Source organism: Patiria miniata, unplaced genomic scaffold (assembly GCF_015706575.1).
Source record: "Patiria miniata isolate m_02_andy unplaced genomic scaffold, ASM1570657v1 HiC_scaffold_10, whole genome shotgun sequence".
Lineage (NCBI taxonomy): Eukaryota > Metazoa > Echinodermata > Asteroidea > Valvatida > Asterinidae > Patiria > Patiria miniata.
In genome coordinates, this window is record NW_024037048.1 from 20,750,816 (window position 1) to 20,761,608 (window position 10,793).

General features: G+C 40.5%; 1 long non-coding RNA gene across 1 annotated transcript; it reads left to right on the plus strand.

The window, feature by feature from the left end:
- The first annotated feature begins 4,904 nt into the window (after positions 1 to 4,904).
- Positions 4,905 to 7,224, plus strand: LOC119734167. Its single transcript, XR_005272052.1, has 3 exons — positions 4,905 to 5,143; positions 6,522 to 6,643; positions 7,107 to 7,224. It is a non-coding gene; the product is annotated as an uncharacterized LOC119734167 (long non-coding RNA).
- The last annotated feature ends 3,569 nt before the right edge of the window (positions 7,225 to 10,793 follow it).

Below are 10,793 nucleotides of genomic sequence, written 5' to 3' on the forward strand. Positions count from 1 at the left end.
ATTTAAACGAACCGGGATGTTGTAGATTGGACTTAAATGAGCGCAGTTAATTTTAGGGAAATTTGGGGGTGAGCGACGATGAAGACGACAAAACACGACACGAAAATAGAGCTGGTACACTGCGAGGCACCGTGAATGCATGACAAATTAATATTCTGATACGACTAATTACATTTCTTGCATTAATAATTGAATTTCTTGCATTACTAATTAATTTTCCCTTAATACTTATTAATTTTCTCGCATTACTAATTAAGTTTATTGCATTAATAATCTTTTCAGAAATTAGTCAAATAAGACACTTTTTCAGGACTAATTATAATTAGTCAAAATTTACCATACATGACAAACTATCAATTAGTCAAATATGACACTGCGCATCCCTATTTTTTATTTCTTTTTTGGTCATTTGACTTAATAACATTTTCAGTGAACTGGTCAGGGCTGGATAAGAGACAATTTCAAAGAACACAACCATATCTAACAAAGAGACAAAACAGGATTTCATTAGCTTTTAAACTTGTGTAAGGCACCTCGTTGTTTGATACGGTGGCATAAACGCAAAATATGAACTCACCAGGTGCCACACAATTCTCTAGGTCACCAGACGCTGCATTTGAAATATGAATAGCATTCCAGTAACGCACCACTTGACAAGAGAGAAAACGCTGACTGTTTACCCTTCCCCCCCCCCCAAAAAAAAACCACCCACACAATTATATTGAGCTGCTACGTGCAAGCTTGTGCTAAAACAACGTAAAACTTTATTTCATACCAGAAACAGGCCACGCAAGCCATTATTATTGGTCAGTAATGGTTTCATGAATATTCAAGGCACGACTTAAAGGGAATATACAACGTTTTGCTTTTGCAAAAATTGGGGGGCAGTATTAACAAAACAGTAAGTTTTTCCAACGATGGTCGGCCTGGAAATCGATACAAAAAAATCCCCTTTTTTTGGAAATCACAATACACCAGATGCCATGATTTTACAGGATGCTTGAGAAAATGTACTGACTGACAGTCCGACGATATTGCATAATAATTTCATGAAATTTTGGAAGTTTCGTTTCTTGATGTTCGCAAGTATTGTATATTGCCTTTAAGCGGTATTCGTTTGGGGATCTGCTACCTTATGCCTGAGTCACGTGGCATATTTCGTCATGCGCAGTTCTCAAAGGAGTCAGTCACGTGGAGGGGAACGTGAGAGTTACTTCGGTTGCTGCATAATAAAAGTTACAATTTTCCCACTTGTAATCAGACTGCCAATTCGAACGCGTACGTGAACGATACTCAACAGCACTGCCTGCTTATCAGTCATCTTTAACTCCTCATCCGGCATTGGTAAGTCCCGTATTATTTACAGGGTGAGTAAAACAAAAGGAAACCAAAATGGTGCCCCTGTGTAAAAAAAAAAAAAAAAAAAAAAGAAGTTCTGCATGCACTGTAGCGCTTTCCAGATCTTGGATATGAAAACCCAATTAATAAGCTTTCTTTTAGTGAAAGAATATTTGTCCAGTTTTTATCACAAACATGGGGTTTTAACCTTGTCAACGGGTCACATTTAAGGTATCGGTAAGTGATATTTCAGTAAAAGGGAAACTATGTCGTATTCTGATGGCAGGCATTTATATTACGCTTGTTGTTTGCACTTGTTGTTTACCTTTCACCCAGTAAACCAAGAAAACTGACCCCCAATCAATCAAGTTACAAAAGGGAATGGTATTCGCGGCTGAATACTTGCAGGACTTCCCTGAGGCATTTGTTTTTAGCGCAAGGTCACCTCTTTGTTCGGTCGGATAAAGACACCGATTGCCCGTATGAATTTGACGTTGAAGATACCATGGCCGTAGGAAGCGGTACGGCAGGTACGGCTATAGCCGTACCAATAATAACAGGCCTATTTTTTTTTTTAATGTATACAAGACCTTGCATGGCCCCAAGGGCGGATTTTTTTTGGGGGGGGGGGGGTTCCAGATGCTCTGTGGTGCGATGTGACCACTTTAACCATTTTTTTTAAGGAAAAGATGGCGGTGTACGCAGTGCCTTCCTTTATTGCGACGCCACTTTAAAAAAAAAAAAGGGAGTTCAATTTTTTTTGGGGGGGGGGCATGGCCCCCGTTGCCCTGCCCCACATTTTTCTTGTTTTCTTTTTGTGTTTTGTTTTGTTTTTGTGTTTGTGTTTAAAGGGAAAGGGCGTACTCATACATGTCGCCACTAAGCCTCATGTTAAGTTAAACGGAATGACGTTTGGCCGCCACCATGAATTTTAGTTTTCCTCAGACTTGTACTTGTGTTTTCTTAAAAGAAGTGGCTTTCTAAATGAGAAAATAGCAAGGAAGAACCGGTTTTGTGGAAGCAAAATTCAGGGAAAATCCGTTGAAGTTAATATCTTGTTGGAAAATTCCAAAAAAAGAAAGTAATTACCGCCGTGAATCAGAGTTTATAAAGGGACGGAAAGTGGGATTTGCTATCAACAAGGCCGTTCGTCGTTCTTTACCTAATGAGATGTGAATCAGGACGAGAGACTCTGCGAGCTGATGTTTTTCTTTTAGAAAGAGAAAAAACTTAACAAATACGCTCGGCAGTTCAAGCATGTACATACACCGGTATGAATTAAGTCTTAAATAAATGGAAATCTTCCCTACAAGCTGGTTGCAAACAAAAATGTTTTTCTAAAAAATACATCAGCCCGCAGAGCCTCTCGTCCTCCAATTTGATTCACATCCCATAAAAGGTAAATAATGAGGAACGGCCCTGTTGATGGTGATAGCAAATCCCACTTTCCGTCCCTTCATAAACTCTGATTCACGGCGGCAACTTTCCTGAAATGATTTTGGAATTTCCAACAAGATATTAGTATCAACGGATTATTCCCTGAATTTTGCTTGCACAATATCGGTTCTTCCTTGCTATTTTCTCAGCTAGAAAACCACTTCTTTTTAAGAAAACACAAGTACAAGTCTGAGGAAAACTAAAATTCATGGTTAAATTCCATTTAACTTAACATGTAGTGCATGGCGACATGTATGATTACGCCCTTTCCCTATAAACACAATCATGGATCAAGCTAAAGAGCGCAAATCTAGAAAGAGAGTCAAGCTACAGTTTTGATGTGATGCTTGTGATGTAATTTATCAACTTTGATGACCCACCCACTAATACATTTCATTCAAAAAGACAGGGGAAAGTGGCCAGGAAATGCCTCAGATGCATTACTGAGCATCTAGATCCAAAAAAGTTTTGCGATGAGCATGTCCAAAACTTTTCACTACGATAGGCCAAATTGTGACGATTTAACTTTGACGATTTATGTAAAGTTCATCAAATGACATATACTGGTTAAACTTGCAGTTGTGCAGTGCTCCAGAATGTGTCTTGTACAAATTACGAAGAATTAAATTCCCTTTAACATGCACATGTATTTCTTTACATATAGGCCTATTGATAGTATTGGGGGAGTGGCGTTTGGTTACATTTAATTTGGGAGGGATTGGGTCAAATCCTCCGCCTTGCAGGCCTGCCAACTCTCACGCACTGAGCGTAAGACTCACACATTTCAGGTTATTCTATGCTCTAACGTCGACATGGGATTTCTCACGCTAAAAAAAAATAAAAAGATAATTGACTCCAAACTTGAAAATGATGTTTAAATGATGATAGCTAAAACAAAAAAAAAGGTTAAAGTGGTAAGAAATTGCCTCAGATCGCACCACAGAGCGTCTAGAATCCAAAAATTTTCGGGGCCCTTAAGCGGGCCCCGAACCCCACGCCGTTAAGGGCTTCGCGCTACGCGCTCGCATCAACTGAGCTCCCTGCCCTGAGATGAGCCTGACCAATAGTTTTTACCTTCCTACGGGCCTGCCGACCATAATTCAACGTCACATTTTGAGTCGTTGAAAAAACGTCAAAAACGGACGTTGCATTTTAGTTAAAAGCATGACATAAGAACGACGTCGGATATTATAACCAACGGCCAACCACAATTCAACGTCGTTTTGGGGGTTGTTGAAACGACGTTAGAAAGCAAACGTCATATCTTGGTTGAAAACATGACATAATTGCGACGTCTCGAAAGGAAACACAAAAATAACAATAATACAACGTTGTTTTTCAGGCCGTTGTAAAGACGTTGACAAAACAACGTCATACCATGGTGGAAATTACGTTTGGTAATATTCCCGACCAAATTCCAACTACATTTCGACGTTGTTGTTATGTAAAATTCTGACGTTAAATTGTCGACACTAAAGCAACGTCCGGCAGACGTTATAATGACAACGTCGTCTTCTGGTCGACTAAAACAACGTTGATTTTCGGTTATGTATGGTTGATCCGACGTTGCGACCATAATTCAACCGTTATACAACGTCAGTCTGACGGTCGGTGCCTGCTGGGATTTTAAACCGGAATTGTGGCATAAATCACTGAAGGGAGAAATGAGTAATGTCCAAATATGGGAATCTTTCCAGTACGCCGAAAGGAAGTTGAATTTTGACAAGTAAATAGTCCAGGCTTACCTGACAAAACATGCTTGGTGTACAGGCCTAGCCTGCCGCCACATACATTATAGGGAAAACCAAACAACAGGTGGCGCTCTTCACAATTAACGGTGTCAAATACAATCTCGTTTACGTAGTGTTGAGCGGTACGCACTGACAGGTACTTAGTACGGGAAATTAAGTTACGACATAAAGTTAACCCTGGGGACAAAGTTGCGAAAAAGTTTCGACGTCCGAATTTTCCCATCATGCATTGAGAAATCCCAATTCCTTTCTCGATAGGATTTGGGATTTGGGAATCGTTATTCGTTATCCGTTTTGTTGTCGAGAATGGATTTTGGATTCGAAGTCCGTTATCCGTTTTTCTTTTTGCTTAGGAAATGGGAATTGGTTTCGTTATCCGTTTTTCTTTTTGCTTAGGAATTGGGTTTCGTTATCCGTTTTTCTGTTCGCTTAGGAATTGGGAAATGGTTTCGTTAGGAAGGAATTAATGCGACCGGGAATTTACGGGTTATGAGATTGTCACTAATTTTCACACCGTTAATTGTGAAGGGCGCCGCCTCTTGTTTGATGATATCCCATTATTGTCAGCAGTCATGGCAGTAGGCGATGTAGCAGACAACTCGATCGATAACGTACATGTAAGTCATCACGTCTAGACTTTTTATTCACACTTCAATTAGTCAATTCATTATAGGCAGAGCATTTGAAGAGTACATTTGCTTAAAAAAGAAGCAGATAAGAGCCAATATTACATTCTATAGTTGTACCAAATTGGAAAAAACCCACCAACTAAATATTTTCGGTATAAATCCTTACTTTTTTTAGGACCCCATTCCTATATAAGGTTAAAAGACTCACCAAAACAGCTGACTAAATGACACTCAAAAGTGACATTCTGATATTTATTGACACATTTGACAATTTGGCAATGACACCTCTTGAATATCAGCAGGTTTGATTTTGTAGAAAGAGGGCAGGGTTTTGATTTATGAGGGGTTAAAGACGACGATGACAAACAGAAAATAAATTTAAAAAGCATTTGAGATGGCAAACTGCAAAAAAAGGTAGGAAGTCACATTTTCTTTGAATGTGCTTTCAAAATTATAACTAACATGAGTTTGTCTGAAGAAAAAAAGACTTCCTGCAAAAGTCACTTTGGTACTGGACAGTCATCTGCAAAAGTCAGTTTTGAACAGAACTCGTACAAAAATAGAGGTGTCCTAAAAGTAAGGATTACCTTATTTTCCCTGATCACCTACAATCATTTTTCAAATTCAATGAACTGAGCAGTGACTGGAAGTATACAACATAAAATGCGCTTAAAGTCCGATTGCGGAATGGGAAAGATTTCCATATAAGTTCACTAATTTTCCTCTGTATTGACTAACAAGCCCCCAGATAGCAGTTTCATGTCATCAAAGTCAATTTGAGCAGTGAGAAAATACAAGCATTACATGGGAATCGATTATTCGTTTTCCGTCAATTGTCCGTTTAACTGTCGAATTGGAAAATGGGAATCGTTATTCGTTTTCCGTTTGGCTGTCGAATAGCCTTAACATCCAGAAGTGGACTTTGCTGAGTACCCGCGTAGATGTGTAGATAGAAAACACTTAGAATTTTTCAGTCCAATCCAGGGTTTGTACACAGGGTGTAGATGTTAGTACTATATGGAAATCTTTCCCTGGAATGTTATTTTGTGCGTTCCAGAACTACAAGGCGGGAGTCTGTGTCATGTTGTATGTTTGCATGTACACTACAAGCGGCAGCTGTACCGGCCGTACTGTATTCGCAAAGTAACGTGTACATAAATTGTGCATAAAATTGTGACTCAAGTCGACTCGAGTCATTACAACTCTGACCAATGCCTATTCTTAACATAGACATTGACAAAATGAGAGACTAAACATGATGGAGCTTGGTAGCTCAGTTGGTAGAGCACTGGAACGGCAATCCGGAGGTCCCAGGTTCTATTCCCTCTTCCTTTCAATTTGTGGATGGTTGTATTTTCCTGTACAGGCCACAGATTATTGCATTGACTGGTCGCCCTGGATGCAGGCCTGCCCTGGTTCACTTCGTCTCCCATATCACCAAGAGCACAAGCCTTCTCATATGCGGCAGTGCTGATCATAAGTAATCTGGTATATAATTGCAAGTTGTCTGTGATTTGACAAAAGCTTGTCCTTGTGAAGCATTTGGTCAGTACCTAGCGGTGCTGATCATAAGTAATCTGCTACAGTTGCAACTTGTCTGTGATTTAACACAAGCTTGTCCTTGTGAAGCATTATGATCATAACTTAGCGGTGCAGATCGTAAGTAATCTGCTACGGTCGCAAGTTGTCTGTGATTTGACAAAGTTTGTCCTTGTGAAGCAGTGGGATCAGAACCTATAGCATTGCAGATCATAAGTAGTCTGCTACAGTTGCAAGTTGTTTGTAGCATAAACATAAAGGTCGTAAGGAGTGGTTGATTTGTCTTTTTTGTGTGTGAACAATTTGAGAGATATTATATTTTTAATTATTATTTTAGTAGAGTATTAATTTCTCTAGTAAACTATAGATGCTAAGCTTTAAGGGGAAACATTTTGTCCCGCCTTTCATACAGGGTGAGCAGAGTCCACATTTGATGGAGCTTCTAACAGACTCTCAGGAGAAATGGGTGGATGTTCAGAAGATCAAGGCATTCCCAGCCATGGTAGCAAGCCCTACGCTAAGAACCGGGGCACAGGCACTCATGCAGGTAGGCTTATGAGGGGGATCAGGGTCAGACCTGAGTATGCGTGGATAGCTCAAGTTTTATGCATTTTGATGAGTTGTGTACCTTTTGACAACTACACGCGTTTCAGACTAGCATTCAGAGAAGTGCCGAACTAAATTATTCCAAAGAGTTGAATTAAGTTTGACGTTTGAAACATTGAGGAGCAACTACACATAAAAGTCGTCCAAAGATTGAGTGTTGCAGTCGTTCAGAATGACTCCAGTGTCTAATCAATGGAAAATCAATACAAGAACTTTGCCTGTGTTTGAAACTTGAATCTATTTAAGTTGAGTTTAGTTGAGTTAAGTTAGGGACTCTGGAACACCAGTTTTAAATGGATTGAGGTACTGTTTGATAACTTCGGTCTTTTAAGTCGAGTCTGCTTGACGAGTGAAGCAGTCTGCGATAAGTCGAGTATGAGTTGAGCATTTTTTTTGACAAGTAGACTACTTTTTACTGAGTACTACTTTATGAGTCGATTCATTTGTTTTCAATGAATCCTGAGGTTTTGTATTAGTTGAGTACCTTTCTACAAGTCTTGTGTAACCCCTGGTGAATTATTTTAATGAATATTTCGATGAGTATTTTGAGTACCGAAATGTGTACTCACAGTTGAGTACTTGAAGAAGACTTTGCGGAATGAATTTTGATGAACAGTTTGAGTAAAATGCAAGCAGGTCTTAAAAAAATTAAGTCAAAGTGGCAAAATGTATAACAAGATCATTAAACCAGATTTGTCCAGGTTTCTAGCTTTTTTTCAGCACTAACGTTGGTATTTTCCAAGACCTGGACACAATGTATTTAGAGCAAATGCATTCAAATTTTCCTTCCTGATTGGTTTCCGTCTAGATTGGTGGGTTGGGTAAGATCAAGACCAACACAATCACCAAGGAGCTCTCCAAACCCTGGATGCTGGATGAGGAAGCAGCCTGGAGACCATGGAGAAGTTTCCTTGGAAGATCAGCAAGGAAGAAGTCACCACGCTCAAAGAGAAGGTAGAATCTCCTCTTGCGCTCAAGCACCCCCCCCCTTCTATAGTGAAAACTATAAACTTTATTTTTATTTTTGTGTAAGTTGGTGAGAAGTGCAGAATGGTTCACATGTTAACTAATGCATGCAAAATAGAGACAAAAAGTAAATTTTAATGACTAATCATCCCACCTTATATTTTCAGGCTATAGAAATGTCAACCCCCCCCCCCCCCCCAAAAACAGATTTTTACCTACCCTACCACACAGTTGTTTCTTATATGTAGACCAAAAAAAAATATTTGGTCTCTGGTCAGACCAAAGTTCCGGAATTGACGCGGGGACGTGGCTTTTTTTTTTTTCAAGCTTGGATTGTACAGACAAGGCCAAGTTCAGGCAAGGACCATTAGTCGACTAGTGGTTGATTTGTGACGTACCTTACGCCTGCGCACTGATAGCAACGTGCGAACGTCTCTAGTCCAACGCTGGACAAAATGTCATCGCAAAACTTCTGGATCCTGGCTCTCTGCTAGCGTTATGAATACGCACGGCTATTGGTTACCAGCAAAGCAACCAACCCCAGTAGGCTGGTTCCAAATAGTCGACTAGCGTAGTCAATCACCGTCGACTAGACAGAGTTCGGGCAAACGTTAGTTAACCATTGGTCAACTATAGTCCTTGCGCGAACTTGGCCCAAGGTGGGGTACTATTTTGCTTTTTTGGTGTCCTCATGTACATTGGTGTCCTCCATAATTTGCCTTGGTGCTCTCGATGGTGCTCTCTAGCAATTTCCCATTCCTTGGTGCTCTTTGTTAAAAACAAATTGAGGAGATGCGGCAATAGAGGGCGCTGTCGGAACTACCGCGGAACATTTTGGAAAAAAAGATTGACGCGCATGATTAAAATTGACGCGCGCGCAGACCAGAGACCGACTTTTTTTTTTGGCCTAATAGAAAACACCACACTTTTTGTTCTTGGTTGGCTTTATTATTTTGTTTCAGTGTCCTATTCATTTCAGGGAGCCTTTCAGAGATCTCTCAGGTTATTCTGGATGGCTGCATGTCTAAGGAAACACTTGCTTTATGTCAAGGGGAAATAATGCTCTGTATCATTTTTGTTTGTGAACCCCCCCCCCCCCCACCTCCGCCCCCACCCCTCCACCACCCCCAGGCTTGACCCTACTCATCCCTCACCTCATCTCCATGAAATCCAACTGGGAGAAATGCAAGCTGCACGTCTTTGCCACCACGAGCAAGAAGGAGCAAATGGACAGGGAGAAGATGAACATGGCCAACATGCTCAGCAAGTTCCGCATCAACTGCTCGGACGTGGAGGTCATCCCGGACCTGAACAAGAAGCCCAAGGAGTAGAGCCTGAGACGGTTCAAGGAGCTGTCCAAACCCTGGATGCTGGATGAGGAAGCAGGGGAGACCACGGAGAAGTTTCCTTGGAAGATCAGCAAGGAGGAAGTCACTACGCTCAACGAGAAGGTAGAATCTCCTCCTTGCGCTCAAGCACCCCCCCCCCCCCCCCCCCACAGAGAAAACTATAAACGAGGGCCATTTGGGCGCCATCGTGGCTTATAAATGCTGGTACCAAATACACGATAACCAGCATGAGTGAACCAGTGAAGTGTCCCTCATTCCGGCTTCTGCTTGTTTGATAAAGCGCCCTCTTTTGTCCATGCATGGAGACAATACACTTAAAGCTTTCCCAGTATCCAATTTACGCTTAGTCCCTGGTTTGTGTGATTTTAAGTCCAGTCTTGCAACATCTGTTAATTGTGTCAAACCCTTGACATTCTGGTGGGTTATTTTTCAAATATTAGTATTGATCGCTTTCAGTGCAAATTGAACCACCCTTAAGTAGTTCATTTTATTTGCCAAGTGGAACTCGACATATTAAACATCAATATTCCGGTCCATTTTCCACCTAAAATCTTTGGTCTTCTTCATAATTCCCTATTAAAAAAAATATCCTCCTAGCCAAGATAGTTAGTCTCTTCCATAAATTCCCTCTAAAAATGTCCTTTTAGCCAAGATGGTTAGTCTTCTCCATAAATCTCTTCTAAAACAAATATCCTCCTAATCATGATGGTTCCTCTCCTCCATAATTCCCTTCTAAAAAATATTCTCCTAGCCAAGATGGTTAGTCTCCTCTGTAATTCCCTTCTAAAAAAAATATCCTCCTAGCCACGATGGTTAGTCTATTCCATTATTCCCTTCTAAAAAATATCCTCCTAGGCAAGATGGTTAGTCCCCTCGGTAATTCCCTCCTAAAAAAATATCCTCCAAGCCAATATGGTAGTCTCCTCCATAATTTCCTTCAAAAAAAGCACCCTCCGAGCCAAGCATGGTTTAGTCTCTTCCATAGTTCCCTTCTAAGAAAAATATCCCCCTAGCCAAGATGGTTAGTCTCCTCCATAATTCCCTTCTAAAAAATATCCCCCTAACCAAGATGGTTAATCTACTCCATAACAAAAGTATCCTCATTACCAATAATTATGGTCGTCTTCTCAGTAATTCGCTTAAAACAAGTCTGAGTCTTGCGCGTAACTTTGTACACA